The following is a 19,165-nucleotide window of genomic DNA, read 5'->3' as shown; positions in this document are numbered from 1 at the left end:
CAGAGGACTGACTTTATTCTCTACTATCAAGTCTGCATGTATATCTGGAGCCAAAAGCAGCTGGGAGACATGAAGGAGCATTTTATCATAGGCTTGATGGGCCTCTCCTTGCTAATTATATAGCATTTATACACACTTTTAAATTATGAGATGTTTGAACTATATAGAAAAAATACAGTGGTTGGTGCGCTGAGCTCCAAGGCTCCGACAGCTGGCTGCATCCCTTCCCCACTGCTGCCACCATGACATGAACCTTCAAGGAGGACCACTCGCTGAAATACAGATGCTGGAATCTGCAAAGATCTGAGTGAAATATCCCAACCGGGTTCCAGTGGTTGTGGAAAAAGTCTCAGGCTCTCAGATTGCCGACACTGACAAACGGAAGTATCTGGTTCGATCTGACATCACTGTGGCTCAGTTCATGTGGATCATCAGGAAAAGGATCCAGCTTCCTTCTGAAAAGGCAATCTTCCTGTTGGTGGATAAGACAGTCCCACAGTCCAGCCTAACTACGGGACAGCTTTATGAGAAGGAATAAGATGAAGATGGATTTTTGTATGTGGCCTACAGTGGAGAGAACACTTCTGGCTTCTGAGGGCCAACGCTAGGCTAGGTGCACCGTTGTGGCTTGTGTGGCTTGTAAATAGCCGGCCATTTGCAGTTACCAGACCTCTTCACATTGACCTATTAGTGCATTTGTAACTGAGTTTATTTCTTAATACATTGGAAGGTATTGTTTCCTTAGATTAGTAAATTAACATACAGAGTTTTCTTTCGAGTTTCCCTTTTTGTGCACTGTCCTCATGGCTGTACTCCAGGGAACCTGTTCCTCTGAGGATCATATTTAATGAAGATATTTCCATATTAAAGTGAGGTAGTGATGTAGGAAAGATGTTAGGGTTCAAAGCCGATGGCCAAGAAAGAATTCGTGAGACGTCTTTGGTGCAAAAAGGAGGTTTTATGAAAGAAAGCACGGGGACAGGACCTGTGGGCAGGAAGAGCTGCACCGGGGTCATGAGGAACGGCCCATTATATACTTTCAAGTTGGGAGGGGGTTAGGGATAGTGTAAGTTTCTAAGGAATTTTAGAAGCAAGGCTTCCAGGACCTGGAGGGGGCTAGCTATTGTTGGGAAAAGGTCATTTATTACCATCTAATAAAACCTTAGTCATGAGACCCTTCAGATGTATATTGGTGGGCCATATGCTTGGGGGATGATTGCCAACACATATCTTGCGGGGTTTAGAGATAAAGGAAGTTTCCAGAGGAATTTTTATATGTTAAAGTAGACTTATAGGATCCTGGGAGTCAGGCTAGGGTTGTCTTTTGCCCTTAGCAAAGTATTAACATCAAGGCAGTCTGTCACTCTGCCTATTTCAAGGACTTGTCAATGGTCTGTAGGTAGTAAGGAAATATAATAATTTCTCTTCTGCCTTTGTTTCCCATATCAGGTAGATGGGGTATTAAAGTGAAAGGGAGGGGAATGATGCATTTCTTCTGGATTAAGTTTGAAGTGTTAAAGATGGCTAAGTATTAAAAGCACCCAAATTAAATCCTTAGCAATCAGAACACTTGCTTCACTAGATTTTGCCCACTGCCAATCATGTTGGACTGAGCTAATCTGTTTCTCTTTCTGAAATTATCAAGGTAAATAATTTAGAATAAAACTTCCTCTTATAAAGGGAAAGGAAGAAAAGAGAAAGACGAAAGAAAGAAAGAAAGAAAGAAAGAAAGAAAGAAAGAAAGAAAGAAAGAAAGAAAGAAAGAAAGAAGAAAGAAAGAAAGAAAGAAAAATACAGAGAATAATACCCAATAAACCCCCAAGCTTTGACATATTTTAACTTTTTGCACTATTGTATTAGTTTCCTAGGGCTGCCATAAGACATTACCACAAATTTGATGGCTTAAAACAATAAAAATTTATTCTGTCAAAGTTCTAGATGCCAGAAGTCCAAAATGAAGATGTCACCATGGTTGATTCTTTCTGGAGGCTTTGAGGGAGAATCTTTCCATCTCTCTCTCCTAGCTTCTGGTGGCCGCAGGCAAACCAAGACACTATGTATCTTCTCTCCTTCTCTCCTCTTCAGAAAGATACTTGTCATTGGATTTAGGGCTCACCCTGATTCAGGATGATCTCATCTCCAGATCCTTAACTTAATTACATCTGCAAAGACCCTTTTTTCCAAATAGGGTGATATTCATAGGCTTTTGATGGAACATATTCTTTTGGAGGCCAACATTCAACCCGGTACAAATATTTACTTTAACCCTTACAAACAAAATGGTATAGATATCATTGAAATTCTCTCCCCAAACCCCTTCTATCTATTTTGTTTCAGCCCCAGATGTAACAACTATCCTAAGCTTCACTAACATGTATACTCTAGTACTTTTACTACCTTTGTAACCACAAAGAACATGCAGTTGTTTATATACAGACATTATCCTTATAAAAGATTTCTATAAATGATATCATCCAGTACATTTCTTTTGCAACTTGTTTTTTTTTCACTGAACCTTAATATTTTAAGATTTACTTATGCTGATACATGTAGCTCTGATTTATCTATTTTGACTATGGTATGAATATCCCACAATTTATTTATCCAGTCTTCTGTTGAAAGAGATTTAGTCTTTTATAATTGGGGTATTATAAACTTTATGGTCATGATCATCCCAGGATGTATCTCCCTATCCTTATACACATATATGTATGAGAATTTTATTAGGGTGAATACCCTGAAGTGGAACCAATAGTTTTTTTTTTCCCCCTCTATTTTTATATTCCCTAGATAAATATTAAATGTTGTTCTTAAAGGTTTGCTAACAATAAGCTATAAACTGTCTGGGCCTCATTCTGTTTTGGGAATGGATTTTTTTCACTATAGTTTTTTTTTTTTTAAGATTTTATTTATTTATTCAGGAGAGACAGAGAGAGAGGCAGAGGCAGAGGGAGAAGCAGGCTCCCCGCAGAGCTGGGAGCCCGATGCAGGACTCAGTCCCAGGACCCTGGGATCATGACCTGAGCCGAAAGCAGACGCTTAACCAACTGAGCCACCCAGGCGTCCCATCACTATAGTTAAATTTATTTAATGATTATAAATATATTAAAGTTTTAAAATTTCCTTTTTAGATAACTTTGGTCATTTACATTTCTCTAGAAAATTATCCACTTTATGTTTTTGTGTTTTCAAATGTTTGGGCTTATGGTTGTTTATAATAACACACACACACACACACACACACACATACTCTCTCTCTCTCTCTCTCCCCCTCTCTAAAAAAAAAAATAATAATAAATAAAAATAAAGGGGGGGTGCCTGGGTGGCTTAGTCGGTTAAATGTCTGACTCTGGATTTTGGTTCAGGTCATGATCTCAGGGTTGTGAGATGAAGCCCCACGTGGGGCTCCCCTTAAGATTCTCTCTCTCCCTCTCCCCACCTTCTCTTTCTCTAAAATAAATAAATAAATAAATAAATAAATAAATAAATAAAATATATAATAACATGAAATTGTGGTTTTGTAAGGTCAAAAGGCTGAATATTGGCAATTTTATATGACTTAATTGACAAAATTTATTGTGGCTTTAAATTTTCTTCTTTACCTATAATTATAAACCCTTTCAATCTTAGTATCATTGTTTGTACCTCCTGTATATTTTTAGTTTATCACCAAACATTATTTTATTAGTCTTTTTTTTTTTTTTAAGATTTTATTTATTTATTTGACAGAGAGAGACACAGCGAGAGAGGGAACACAAGCAGGGGAAGTGGGAGAGGGAGAAGCAGGCTTCTGCTGAGCAGGGAGCCCGATGCGGGGCTGGATCCCAGGACCCCGGGATCATGACCTGAGCCGAAGGCAGACTTTTAACGACTGAGCCACCCAGGTGCCCCAGTTTTATTAGTTTTTCAAAATGATTCCCTCTTCATTTTTTATTTTATGAATTTCTACTTTTTAAAAAATTTCTTCTTACTCCCTTTGGATTTACTCTGCTGTTGTTTTTCCAGCTTACTGAATTGAACATGGAGCCATGGATTTTTTTTTTTAATTTTTTTTTTAAAGATTTTATTTATTTGACAGACAGAGACACAGTGAGAGAGGAAACACAAGCAGGGGGAATGGGAGAGGGAGAAGCAGACTTCCCGCGGAGCAGGGAGCCCGATGTGGGGCTTGATCCCAGGACCCTGGGATCATGACCTGAGACGAAGGCAGACACTTAACGACTAAGCCACCCAGGCGCCCCGGAGCCATGGATTTTTAATACTTCTATTATCGGATACACATACATTTAAGGCTACACTCTCTCAGATGTATCCAAATTTTAGTAAGTAATATTTTCATTGTCATTTAGTTCCACATATTTATTTCTATCTTAATTTTTCACTGAAAAGTAAATTATTTTAAAATGTACCTTTTAGGGGCGCCTGGGTGGCCCAGTCGGTTGAGCATCTGACTTTGGCTCAGGTCATAATCCCTGGGTCCTGGGATCAAGCCCTGCTTTGGGCTCCTTTCTCAGAGGGGGTCTGCTTCTCCCTCTCCCTCTGTGCTCTCTCTCTCTCTCAAGTAAATAAATAAAATCTTAAAAAAAAAAATAGGGGCACCTGGGTGGCTCAGTTGTTAAGCGTCTATCTTTGGTTCAGGTCATGATCCCAGGGTCCTGGGATCGGGCCCTTCATCAGGCTCCGTGCTTCGCAGGAAGCACATTTCTCCCTCTCCCACCCCCCCTGCTTGTGTTCCCTCTCTCACTATGTCTCTACCTGTCAAATAAATAAAATCTTAAAAAAAAAAATAAACAAAAATAAATAAAAAAATAAAAAATAAAAATGTACTTTTTAGTTTCTACAATACATGAGTTTATTTATTTATTTATTTGCCATCTTTTTAATAATTCATTTCAAATTTAATTACTTTTTTTCAGAGAAAATATATCAATTTTTTGGAATTTCTCTTCTTTTATGGCCTAATATATGATTTGTTTTTGTTTTTTAAAGATTTTATTTATTTATTTGAGAGAGAGAGAATGAGAGAGAGCGAGTACATGAGACGGGGGAGGGTCAGAGGGAGAAGCAGACTCCCTGCCGAGCAGGGAGCCTGATGCGGGACTCGATCCCGGGACTCCAGGATCATGACCTGAGCCGAAGGCAGTCGCTTAACCAACTGAGCCACCCAGGCGCCCCTGATTTGTTTTTGAAAGAGTTTATGTGTGTTTGAAAAGAATGGGCATGTTATCATTTTGATAGTAGAGTAGTGTTTTTATATGAAGCTCATAATTGTGTAATTCAAGTCTTCTAGAGGCTTACTGATTTTTTTTTTTTGACTGATCTATCAGTTTTGGATAGATGTATTAAAATCTTCCACTACGATTTCAGATTTGTAAAATTTTCTTGTGATCTTGTTCATTTTTGCTTTTTATATTTTGGCTTGGTTATTAGGCATATACAAAGCAGTTATTTTCTCTTCGTGCTTTTAAAACATTAATTCCTTTTGCCTCTGACCTCTATTTTGTTGTCTGTCCAATTGTTGATCCAATGTAGGCAATCTGTCTTTCCTTTCTGTTTGTTTTTTAAGATGTTTCTCCTTGTCTTTAACATTCTGCTATTCCATCATGATGATTCTAGGTAGAGTCCTACTTGGAAATCTTAGAGAGTCTCAAGGCTGCAAAGGTGCTGCCACTCAACACCCACATCCTAGGGCCAATATCCTGGTTTAGTCTTACCCTGAGCTATTGGCAACTTTTGGATTTTACTACTCTGGCTTTGAGCTTTTCCTTCATTTCCAGAATTAATTGTTTTTTCTCACACTTTTTTCTTTATTAATTTCTTCCATTAAAGAAGGATTTAGTAGAGGTACCTGGGTGGCTTAGTCAGTTAAGTGTCTGCCTTTGACTCAGTCATAATCCCAAGGTTCTGGGATCGAGCCTGAGTTGGGCTCCCTGCTCAGCCAGGAGCCTGCTTCTCCCTCTCCTCCCTGCTCCTGCTCTCTCTCGCTATCTCTGTCACAATCCCTGTCTCTCAAATAAATAAATAAAATCTTAAAAAAAAAAAGACATTTAGTAGGGGCACCTGGGTGGTTCAAGTCAGTTAAGCATCCGACTCTTGGTTTCAGCTCAGGTCATGATCTCACAGTCATGACATTGAGCCCTGGGACAGGCTCCACACTCAGCGTGGAGTCTGCTTGAGATCTTTACCCTTCCCTCTCTCTTCCACTCCACTCCTCACCCCCCCAGCTCTCTCTCTCTCTCCCTCTAAAATAAATAAATAAATAAAATCTTAAAATGATTTAGTAATAATTTCCCCAGCACTTCTTTGTGTTTATAGTGGGAAGAGGTGCTTTGTCAATTCTGTTGTCAATATTGAGGAATCAGAAGGGTCTGGAATCCTCTTACTCTTCTGTGAGACCATGAAGAAGCAATGAAGTCAGCCGCTTTCCACTGAGAACTTGGCATTGAGAATCAAGAAACAATATTCTTTCATCCAAAATCCCTGCATGACTTAATATCACTGTAATTTAAAAATGTGACAACTTGTAGATAAAAATGTATAAGAGAGATGCTATTGTGAGAGGACATGTTATTATTCACACTTTATAGAGAAGGAACTGAGGCTCAGAAGTTAAATAACTTGGGGTGCCTGGCTGGCTCAGTTGGTGGAGCATGCTACTCTTGATATTGTGGTTCTGAGTTTGAACTCCACATTGGGTATAGAGGTTACTTAAAAATAAAATCTTAAAAAAAGAAAAAAAGAGTGGTGCCTGGGTGGCTCAGTCAGTTAAGCGTCCGACTCTTGACCTCAGCTCAGGTGTCGATCTCAGGGTTGTGAGTTCAAACCCTGCATTGGGTTCCATGCTGAGCATGAAGCCTACTTAAAAAAAAAAAAAAAAAAGTTAAGTAATTTGTCCAAAGTTACAAGGACTGTAAGTGAAACAACTGAGATTTTAAGCTATGATTCTGAGACCAAAGCACATACTTTCCCTACTAGTTGCTTTCTAGGAAATTGTAATCTTTATAACAAGAAGAGACATATTTAAAAGGTAAAAACTAAAAAATCAGAATATATTTAAGGGCTAAAGTGTATAGTACAGAAAAAACTATAAAAGGAAGCTATCAATGTGATATATATATATATATATATATATATATATATATATATTTCTTTTGAGAGAAATGAAATAGCTGCATGCCAACTGAATGCATTCCTCACAGATAGAATTACCTGTTGAGTACAGTTTTGGAGGAGCTCACCAGATGGCATTCCAAATGAGAGATACTCACATGGACTGTGGAGGTATAATGGCTTTCAAACATCTGTCTGTCTCTCTGGCAAATGATATTGCTTTGAAAGGTGGATTTTTTTTTTCTCTCTTTTGAATGTTATGTCCACTTGTAAAGAGAGGTACATCTCCCTTATATTGACTGGATCTGTGTAGACATCTGATTGTGTGTGGCAGTTAACCCAGTGATATTGGATGATTCTGAGGGCAAAGGTGCTCTAGCTGATTTTATTGCCCCTAATATTCCCATTCTTATTTCTTCATAAGACAAAGGGATATGATTTTGCAAGCAAATACGCTATTTCCATGTAAAGTTGATGATACCTGATGTCCTGAATTTTAATTCTAATGTTTTTGGCTGTATATAACAGAAAACTCAACTAAAAGTGACTTAAACAGTAAGGAATTAATTTTTCCATAAAGGAGTTCTGGAGATAGAGTGATTTCCAGGTTGGTTAATTTAAGAGCCCAGCAGTGCCATCAAAGACTCTCTCCATGAAAAATGTGGCTCTTGACATGTTTTCTTGCTCCTATACCTGGTGTGTTGGTTTTTGTCCTCCTGCTTTTCTCATCATGGTTCCAAGATGGCTGCCTCATCTCCAGGCATCTTTCCCTCATACAGCAATGTTGAGATATCATAAAGGGGCAGTTTTCCCTCACAATGGCAGAAAAACCTTTCCCAGAAGCTGTCGTGGAAAAGTTTCTTTCAAGTCGTGTTTGCTAGAGTTACCTTACACATCCATTCCTAAAGAATCAATGGCAAGAAAAATGGAATTTCCACAATGGACTTTGCTAACAGAGACTTACTCTTTGGAGCTAGAGAAGGACTCCTTCACTGAGCACACGGCCATGATAAGGGTGAACCAAGCCAGGGTTCTGTTGGTAAGCAATATTGGAGGACTGGCCTACACACAAATGCAGCCATGATTCTAGAGGCATAGTTATGGCTGGCTTGAAACAGTGAAAGCACATGCAGAAAAAAAAACAGAAGCAAGATATGGAGTGGAGAGAGGGAGAAAGAAAGGACAGAAACAGAGACATGGTAGCATTTAATTTCCTGAACCCCTCATTTCTGACCCTCTTAAGAATTTGTGATTTGAACTTATGAGTTCTTTTTTGTTTAAGCTAATTTGAATGAGATTACTCTTTTTTTTTTTTTTTAAAGATTTTATTTATTTATTTGAGAGAGAGAATGAGAGACAGAGAGCATGAGAGGGAGGAGGGTCAGAGGGAGAAGCAGACTCCCTGCCGAGCAGGGAGCCCGATGCGGGACTCGATCCCGGGACTCCAGGATCATGACCTGAGCCGAAGGCAGTCGCTTAACCAACTGAGCCACCCAGGCGCCCAGAATGAGATTACTCTTAATTGCAACTAGAAGAGTCCTGACTGAACAGAGTCTTTAATTACCTAAAGTATAGTTAGTTAAACTATAGTTGAGGAGGAGCCATTGTACAATGGAGGAACTGTATCGGTCAAGATTCAATCAGGAGGTAGAAACCACACAGTAATTTGAACAGAAGAAGTTTAATATAAAGAAATATTAACCATAACAGAGAATCAGAATAATGAAGGAAGGGATAGTAAGAAGTAAAGGGAGCTCTAAATAATATAGGAATAGCAGCTATCATGGAGTAGCCCCTACCCCAAGGGCTGAGATAGGGCAAATGTGGAAGAATCTCCCAGCCTGTCTAGTTTTAGAGCGAGACCTTGTTGGAGTAGGTGGGGCAGGGAGCTCACTGAAAGGCAGAGAATTCTCCGTGGTGCCATGTTAGTGCAACTCGGAAATACACCGTGCTAAGAAAAGGTGTTAAAGAAGAGGTATCTTGCTGGAAGCATTCCACTACAAAACCACCTTGGTGGGGCGCCACGGGAAGCTTCTGGATCCCAGGTACTGCTGACCACGGTGCCCTTCAGTGGTCCAGCTCTGGAGAAAATTCATGTATCGCTGGCTGCCAGAGTTGCCACCTACACTCCAGTAGCCTGCTGCAAGGCACACAGGAACTGGGAAGGCAAACGGCTTCTTCCTGCAATGTCTCTCCAGCAGTCCCTGCTCTCAAAGCTTAATGTTGTGTCAATTGGCAAAGAAAAAAATATTTAAAATATTTGAATATTAAAAAGATCAGAGCCTGATAGGAATTTTTATTAGGCTTTCTTCCTTAAGTTAAAATGAAACTATGTACCCAGAGGGAAAGAAAAACCTTCTGAAGCCTTTGTGGAAGAATTTACTAAAACATTCAAAAGACAAATAGCTCTAAATCCAGAACACAGAAGTCCTTTGATTTCCATCTTACTTGGAAATCTTCTCCCTGATATAAAGAAGTAAGTTGAGGATAATGCAATTGGATGGGTGGATCAACATGTGATGTGATATAAGTAGAAACCAAATTCCTGGAGGAATTGAAAGCAACTATCCTTATCTTACAAATATTTGCAAAACCAGAAATTCAGCTCCAGACATAATTCAAATTCTACCTATCCGTTTTACCAATGCCAAAACCTCCCCTACTTATCTCAAAAGGCTTGTAAATATTGTAAAAATTCTGGCCTTAGGGAACAAAAATTCTTCCTCGAGGAACTGGCATTCTTTCTTTGTGCCTTTGAGGTGTAAATGTTCTACCTGGTCTTCTCCAACAACTCTTATCTATGTCATCTCTTTGAAATACAAACTTCAGAGAGATAATCCTTATCAGAATCAACATAATAGAGGAAGTTGATGCAAATGAAGAATCTAAAGAAATCTAAAGAATCTAGAAATCTAAATCTAGCCATCAGAACAGGTTAACTTATTCCAACTGTTCTTTTACAAGCTAGTGAGTTGCATTAACATACATGTCTCAGGGGTAAAATTTCAAAATGAAAACTATAAGGTCTCTGTATCTGTCTGCATGTTTAAATGTATCTCTATACATGTGTTGTAAATGTAAATTTTCTACTTGGGATTGAATTGTTAAAATTAATTTGTAGAAGAGTTCTGTTTAATTGACTTAAAACTAAGTGCTTATATGAATTGAGTATTCATAAAATTCTAAAAAATATAATAGATATAGGTTTGTGTGATATTGTAAATATTTGGTATTAAAGCTAATTTAATTTTGTTGGTTTAATTAAAAAAGACATGTCTTTGGAATTATTAACATTGAATGTAATGCAGACACACAACTTTTATTCTACCTGGATTTATTAGTCAAGTAAGTTCATGTTATCCCTTTCATGAAATTTGTCAGCACGAAAAATCTTTATGATATGCCTATGTTAAAAAACTTTCCAGATCCTTTTGGTAACCTAAAACTTTAAAGTTTTCTAAATTAAATTAAATGACAAATAGCTAATGAATATCTATATAATTTCCAAATAAGATAAAATACTGAAACCTTAATTCCTGAACATAGGTTTATCCACTTTTGGTTTTCTTCTACAGAGAAAACGAAAAATAATTTATATTAGGAAACATGTCAGGATACTTGGGTGGCTCAGTCAGTTAAGCGTCTGCCTCTGACTCAGGTCAGGATCCCAGGGTCCTGGGGTCGAGTCCCGAGTTGGGCTCCTTGCTCAGCGAGGAGCTTGCTTCTCCCTCTGCCTGCCACTCCTCCTGCTTGTGCACTTCCTCTCTGACAATTAAATAAATAAAATCTTTAAAAAAAAAAAAAGAAAGGGGGCGCCTGGGTGGCTCAGTCGTTAAGCGTCTGCCTTCGGCCCGGGTCCTGATCCCAGGGTCCTGGGATCGAGCATCGCATCGGGCTCCCTGCTCCGCGGGAAGCCTGCTTCTCTCTCTCCCACTCCCCCTGCCTGTGTTCCCTCTCTCACTGTCTCTCTCTCTGTCAAATAAATAAAACCTTTAAAAAAAAAAAAGAAGAAGAAAGAAACATGTCTAATACACTAATACTGAAAAATGTATGAGAAAGTATACATTTCTAAAAATTATAAAAAGAATTTACAGGTCTGCCAATCCACAGAGAGCTAATATAAGAGATAGCTCACAGCTGTTTTCTTCTTAATTTCCATTAGAAATTAAGGTTTTTAGGGGTTAAGAATTCTAGCATTGCAATTAAAGCTACTAGGAACATTAAGGGAAACATCTCTATATGCAAGGATATGTGTTTTCAGTAAAAGAATTGATGAGGAATGGAGATGTGTTTTTGCTAAGGGAAAAGAATGTAGATTTGTCTTAAAGTAAAACTGGTTATTTCAAAATGGGAAAAAGAGAATAAAATACAAAATGGTATAGAAAATGGGGAAGAGAGGGGCACCTGGGTGGCACAGTTGATTAAGCAATGGACTCTTAGCTTCAGCTCAGGTCATGAGTCCTGCATCAGGCTCTGTGCTCAGTGCAGAGTCTGTTTGAGTTTCTCTCTCCCTCTCCCTCTGCTTCCCCACCCCCATTCTCTTTCTCTCTAAAATAAATAAATAAATAAATAAATAAATAAATAAATAAATATTTTTTTCAAAAAAGAAAGAAAATTGGGGAGAGAATTTTACCCTGTGAAGCCAAATTGGCTAAAAATGGAATTTTTATTATAAGGTTTTAAAATATAAGCTTTAATATCAATAGTGTACTTATATAAAACTAAAACATTATTTTTTTCCTTTTTTTTTAAGATTTTATTTTTTTAAGTAATCTCTACATACAACATGGGGCTCAAATCAGAACTCCAAGATCAAGAGTCTCATGCTGCACCAACTGAGACAGCCAGGAGACCTTAAAACTTAATTTTCTTTAATTTGCTAAAAGGACAGTTTTCTTGGACTATTGAGCTGTTCCTGATAAGAGACTCTGTAAAAGGTTTTTCTTTGCCTTTTAAGTAATCTGCCTAGAAAACAAAGATTCTGTGTTTTGTCAAAATAATTTCCTGTACTGTATCAGGTCTTTGAATACTTTTGCTCACAAAAACAAATACCTTCTGTATTTGCCTTTGAAGTCTTTTATTGTCACTCTGGTCCAATAGATGATTAAATGTTGTTTCACAATGATCTGCAATCCTAATTAGTCACATGTCCAAATCCTTTTGATATTTTTGACAAATTTCCCAAATTCAAATTCTAAATTAAGTCCTTTTGCCTTCAAACTAACTGGGATTTTAAAGAGTGTCCCTGGAATATCTCAAAAGATTTATTCTCCTTCTTTGTAAAAGAGAGATGCTAAACAAATTGGCTAAATTGATATGTTAAATTCTGTTAAAACTTTGTCAATTAAGCAATGCTAATCTTTAGATTATATATATATATTTTTAAAAGATTTTATTTATTTGACTGAGAGAGAGCAGCGAGAGAGGGAACACAAGCAGGGGGAGTGGGAGAGGGAGAAGCAGGCTTCCCGCAGAGCAGGGAGCCCGATGCGGGGCTCGATCCCAGGACTCTGGGATCATGACCTGAGCCAAAGGCAGACGCTTAACGACTGAGCCACTGAGGCGCCCCTTTAGATTATATTTTTGTAGATATATGTTATATGTCCCAGAAATTGAATGAAAGTCTAGAAATCTTATATGTCCTGGTATAATGTTTTTAGCCATAATTTTAGTACTATCTTATAATGTTGTATGTCACAGAAATAAACAAATGTCTTTGTCAATTGCATTGTAATTAACTCTAATCAGATCTTTAACTGTGGCCATTTTTAAGTCTTTGTCATTTACAGAAGTTACTGTTTTACTCTGATGTTTTTGCGGGTGTGTTTCATCTTCAGAGAGAGATTCATAGAAAAGACCCTGACAAGTACAGACTTCTCATAACTTTAAGATCATCCCATTGAGCTGAGTAAGAATTTACAGAACTCTAAGGGAAAACTTGATTCATGAAACTGCTAGCAGCAGAACAAGAGTTAATAAGATGGGATTGAATGAATTGATGAGATTCGATGAGGGAACAGAAGGCAAGCTGAAGACACAGCCTAAGCTGACACCCGGCAACCCCCCCCTCCCTCCTGGGTGGGACAGTGTGATACTCTTCCAGGAATCTCCCAACTGTCTTCATGTTAATGCCTTGCTAGAGGGGAAAAACAACCTTAACTTGACAATGGCAAGGCCTCTAGTATCTTGTAGGTCCTCCTTAGCATACGAAAGTTCTCTTGAAACCTCCCTTTTCCTTACCTCCCCCAACCCCATAGTATATAATCAGCGACCCCTCACAACCCCCGTGCAGCAGCTCTTTCTGCCCACAGGTCCTCTCCCCGTGCTTTAATAAACCACCATTTTGCACCAAAGACCTCTCAAGAATTCCTTCTTGGTCGTCAGCAACAGGACTCCACCCCACTGAACCTCACCTATATTCTAAAATCACATCAAAGATGAATATAATTTGTTATGACTTCTTGTTTGAAACACTGCTGCTGATTCTTTAATGTTTTGTTTTTCCAGATTTAAGGAAATTTTCTCTTTTCTCTTAACCTATCTATATGACCTATAGCAATTTGGTATACACTTGGTATACACAAGTATACCTGTGTGAACAAAGATGAAATAATTACTTCCCCCCCTCCCGCCCCCACACCTGATCCCTCCAGAACTCAGAAACTAAGATCTTAATGAGTATTCTTATTTTTCATGTCAATATAGTTATTTGCATAAATCAATAAGAATCTGTTCTTGTAATGGGACACAGTTGGAAACATTGGTTATATTACCAAGGCTTTGGATGGAATGTCGTATTTGAAAATGATGTGCATAAAATCAGATATGACCAGTTTAAATAAACTAAGGTTGACTTTACAGAGCCAATAAACGCCCTTGGAAAAACAGCCTGGTATCTTGCTTACAGAGTTCCTGACAGCCTTACCAGGTGAGTAAGAAAGGTCACTTCCTGGCAGATGCAAAAACCTCAGGATATTTGGGAGAACTTGAGAAGAGAGGAATTCACCCAAATTATAGGTATTGCAGGCAAAATCTGATGGCAAGTCCTTGGCTTCTTAGCCTCAAGAGACTTTTAAAAGACCAATTTGAGATTCCTTATGAAAAGTTCCAGCAAAGCAGATTTAAAAGAATCTATACAGGGATACCTGGCTGGCTCAGTTGGTAGATCACGCAACTCTTGATCTCAGGGTCATGAGTTAAAGCCCCATGTTGGGTGGGGAGCCTACTTAAAATATATATATATATATATATATATTTTTTTTTTTTATATATATATATTTTATATATATTTATATAATATATATAGAGAGAGAGAGAGAGAAAGAGAGCACCAATCACTATTCTTGCTGCACTCATGTAAATAATTGGGACAAGTTTATTGAAATTAGACTTCCTTTATAAACAAATTTGTCTTAATATGGTTATCTCTGGTAGAAATAAGGGTGGTTTTAAAGAGAAAAATTATGTTTCAGTAGAAACTATAATACACACTTGTGGATATCAGATTCTAGTTCTGTTAATTGTCTTTGAGATTTTGTTTCCTACCTATAAACTGGACCGGATCCTATCAGTTTTCCTCATTACCCAAATGGAGGCCAACTTCAGGGACTTGAACCTTGGTTACACATTTCACAGTTAAAAAAGGGTCCACCTGACATCTAGTCCTGTGTAGACACTGGAGACTTCTAAATCACATTGACTAGGAAGAGAAGTGACATCAATGTAGCCCTCTTCTACACAAGATGCTGGGTCAAGGCTTCATACTTTAACTAAACATAAAATCCTTTCTTTTTCTTTTTCTTCCCTTTACTCTGGCATTGGCCTGAAAAGATCATGTGATCATCTGTATCTCCCAGACCATTGCTAGGGGGGGTTACCCTCAGACTGCTAGATTTGTCTCCAAAAACTTTTATCTGTCCATTAATAGTACCACCCTAGTGGGAGTGGTTTGTGCCCGGACAGGATTTATCTTTTTCTGTGGTGGTTATCATTCTCCTTGGGTGTATAAATGCCTTGATGACTGGTGCATAACTGGGCAATGCCTCCTAGGTTGCCTAACTGTGCCCCTAACCATTTGTAGACAAAGACAGGTCTTTTGTCAACTACCTTAAATTTACATCATCAAGTTACATGTCTACCAGGAGACATTTGTGATTCAGGATTCACTTCCTTTGCCATTGCTCTATTTCCTTTGTTAGGAACCGATATAAATGAGGCTATGATCAGGAACCTCTCCCAAACTTTTGAACATATTGCAGCATCCGCTACTAAAGCAATGGCTGCCCAATAAAAATCCTTAGACTCTCTGGCCAAAGTTGTTCTTGATAACAGGATAAGTCTTGATTGTCTTTTAGCTGAGCAAAGGTGTCTGTGCTGTGCTGAACACCACCTGCTACACCTGGATTAACACTTCTGGGGAAGTTGAGACTCAGTTACATAAGATCACTGACCAAGCCACATGGCTTAAAAAAGTGACTCTTTCAACAAGATCTTTCTTTGACTTATTTTATTTTTTTTTAAGAATTAAAAAAAATTATTTTTAAGTAATCTCTACACCCAGTGTGGGGCTCAGACTTACAACCCTGAGATCAAGAGTTGCATGCTCCACCAACTGAGCAAGCCAGGCACCCCTGGTCTATTTGATTTATGATTGATTTGAGTCTTGGGGACCATGACTTGAAGTACACTCTAGACATTGTGAATTATCCTGCTTATAATAGTCATAGTAGATGCCCTGGTGAGCTGTATTTTCTCAAAAGTTTTAAATGTGGGATGCCTGCGTGGCTCAGTTGGTTAAGCATCTGCCTTAGGCCCAGGTCATGATCCCGGGGCCCTGGAATCGAGCCCCACATCGGGCTCATTGCTCAGCAGGGAGCCTGCTTCTCCCTCTGCCTGCAGCTCTCCCTGCTTGTGCTCTCTGTCTCTCTCTCTCTCTGACAAATAAGTAAATAAAATCTTCAAAAAAAGAAAAAGAAAAGTTTTAAATGTATGTTTGCTGCTGCTAACCACCAAGCAAGTGATCTTCCTAAGATTGGAACATCAGAAAAGGAATGAAGAGAATCGCTGACTTTTAAAAAATGTGAACGTGAAGTCATGACCTGTGAATACCACAGAAATTCAACAAAAAGTGCCATGACCTGTGAACAACACACAAAGGATCAGCAAAAACTGCAAAAACTTCAGAGTGGTAGCGGGGAGTGGTGCTAATGCCTTAAATTTTTATCACATCTCTCAGTTATGCTAAGAGTCTGATCAAAGGCGGGTGGGGGGGTAATTATTTAAAAAGAGATAACAGGTCCAAAATGGTGTCACTTGTGCTAACCCCCATCAGCAAATCAAGACTTAATACCCAACCTAATGGCAGTTTCAGCTTCCCCCAGGAATATAAGCTTAACTAGTCAATCTGGAATTACCTGGTCAGCACTAATAAGGTAATTTGCCTGATAGATGGCCTTCTTCCCCCAAAGGAAGGTGGCCTTGCCTGAAATAATCCATTGTTTGCTAGAAAAACTTCCTTGCCCTGCCTCCTTCTGCATAAAAAAGTCTATAAAAATTTTGTACAGCATCTTGGAGCTCCTTTCTATCTGTTAGATGGGATTTTGCAGATTCATGAATTGTAGAATAAAGCAAATTAGATCTTCAAATTTACTCAGTTGGATTTTGTTTTTCTTTAACACTATGTAATGAACATTGTGCAGGATCTGGAGTTGGATAGCCTGAGTTTGAATTTTCATTTGGCCCTTTACTAACTATGCAGGATACTCAACCATTCCCTTCCCTATTTCTTTCATCTATAAACTGATGATAATAGTACCTCCTTCAATGGTTGGTTTGAGGAATGAGTAAATTAATATGCTCAATTGCTTAGAACAATTCCATGCCTCATACTAAGTAGTGTTGGGGAGGAAAAAGAATTTTCCCTCTATCCTTCTAGATTCTTGGCTGAGACATAAAAAGTCAGATTAACAGGAGAAAAACAAACAAAAGTTTAATAACACACATACCTCCTGTGTACATAGGAGAGAAATCCAGGAAAACTGAGTAACTCTCTGAAAGGACCCAGGCCATCGCCTTAAATACCATCTTTAGCTGAAGACCAAAGAAAGACATTGGGGTTGAGGAGCCATTTATGGGAGGTTACGAGGAATGCACAATAAACAAGGGTATGGTTGCTAAGCAGATTCGTCTCAGTGCCTTCTCCATCAGTAAGAGTTTCTAGAGATTTGGTCATCTCCCTATTCCTGGTAAAACAAGGAAGACACCCTCACAAATGGAGATTTCCCTTATACATGTAAATGTCTTTTACAAAAGGGTAACTTCCACCTGGTTTTCAGAGCTTCTCCCATGTTTGTTATTTTCAAAAAATAAACAACTTAAAAGGATCAATATGCTAAAGGAGCATATTTTGGGGTGACAAATTCTGCTTCCCTTCAGTTGATTTTATTATTAAAATCAAACCCTTGGGGTGCCTGGGTGGCTCAGTCGTTAAGCGTCTGCCTTTGGCTCAGGTCATGATCCCAGGGTCCTGGGATCGAGCCCCGCATCGGGCCCCCGGCTCAGTGGGAAGCCTGCTTCTCCCTCTCCCACTCCCCCTGCTTATGTTCCCTTTCTAGCTGTCTTTCTTTCTGTCAAATAAATAAATAAAATCTTTAAAAATAAAATAAAATAAAATAAAATCAAACCCTGGAGGGGCGCCTGGGTGGCTCAGTCGTTGGGCGTCTGCCTTCGGCTCAGGTCATGGTCCCAGGGTCCTGGGATCGAGCCCCGCATCGGGCTCCCTGCTAGGCGGGAGGTCCTGCCTCTCCCTCTCCCACTCCCCGTGCTTGTGTCCCCTCTCTCGCTGTCTCTGTCAAATAAATAAATAAAAATCTTAAAAAAAAAAAAAATCAAATCAAATCAAATCAAATCAAACCCTGGAAAATACAACCACCAGAGGTCTATAAAAGAAGACAAGTCTGAATTATTTGCAAACCCAAACCCTCATGTGCTCTAATTCTTGACACTTTCCTCTACCAAAAGAGCTTTTCTAAGTGGGTAAAACAGAGAAAGAATAGAGGAGACAAGAGAGACAGACAGCCAGTAAAGAGACAGAGAGACACTGCAGGCCCCATTCATCAAGTGTTTTTTCAGTCCCTCATGTAAAGAAATTCAACAAAAAATGCCATGACCTGTGAACACCACAGAACACCACCTGGTCATTCAGTAACCAAGTGACCAGGTTCTGCTCTATCCCCCCATGCTTCTGATTAGGCTCTACTTGACTGAAGAACCCACCATTCTTTGATTTCTATAGGGAAGGCTGGGTCAGTGGCAAGAGGAGTCCATCCTCTTTGGTTGATGCTTTCTTAGAAAAGCTCTGTTCTGATTTTATTATATAACAGCTGATTGGTAAAGTGAACAGTCACCGTGTTAGTTTAATTTAGGCCCTCTATCCTGACCCTAACCAAAAATTTGCAAAAGATCCTCTGTTCAAATTGCTACCATCAGAAGTGCCCTCTCTGTGAGGCTTTCCCTTCTATTCACAGAGACCAAAATGGAGCAGTGGGATGGGGGTTGGGCGAGAAGAGCCTGGCAAAGAGTAGTCCTATGGTAGTGGGGGCAGGGCCTATTTGCAGACTGAAATAAGGAAAGGACTGACTGTACAAATTCTAGGTTGCAGAACAAAGACCCAAGAGTAGACGTGACGGGCAGATCTTGACTGAATATAAGGTAAAATTGCCTAACAGAGTCACTCTAAAAGAAGATAAGCCATCATACTAAGTAGTGATTTCTCCAGAGTAGACAAGTTCAAGCTCAAGTAATAGATCTTATGAAGGAGATTCTTGCTTTGGTGGGAAGAATGGACGAGGTGACTTCTAGACTTTCTATGAGTCCATGTCACTTGATGGTACTGAGTAAGGGACAGGCAGGGCTAGGTAGGGAGAGATAGACAGGGGGCTATGTGATCAGGCTCACAGAAATCCCAAAAATGTGGAGGTGTGGGGAAACCAGAGATAAAAGAACAAACCAGACCACCCTGCCCTAGGCGTGTGGGGTGGGTGTCTTTTTTTTTTTA

General features: G+C 39.0%; 1 pseudogene; it reads left to right on the top strand.

Annotated features, from left to right (window-relative positions):
• Positions 1–242: 242 nt before the first annotated feature.
• LOC116642985 lies at positions 243–595 on the top strand (annotated as a pseudogene).
• The last annotated feature ends 18,570 nt before the right edge of the window (positions 596–19,165 follow it).

Source organism: Phoca vitulina, unplaced genomic scaffold, assembly GCF_004348235.1.
Source record: "Phoca vitulina isolate PV1807 unplaced genomic scaffold, GSC_HSeal_1.0 scaffold1, whole genome shotgun sequence".
Taxonomy (NCBI): domain Eukaryota; kingdom Metazoa; phylum Chordata; class Mammalia; order Carnivora; family Phocidae; genus Phoca; species Phoca vitulina.
Note: the sequence above shows the minus strand (reverse complement) of the source record. Positions and strands in the feature narration are given on the sequence as shown.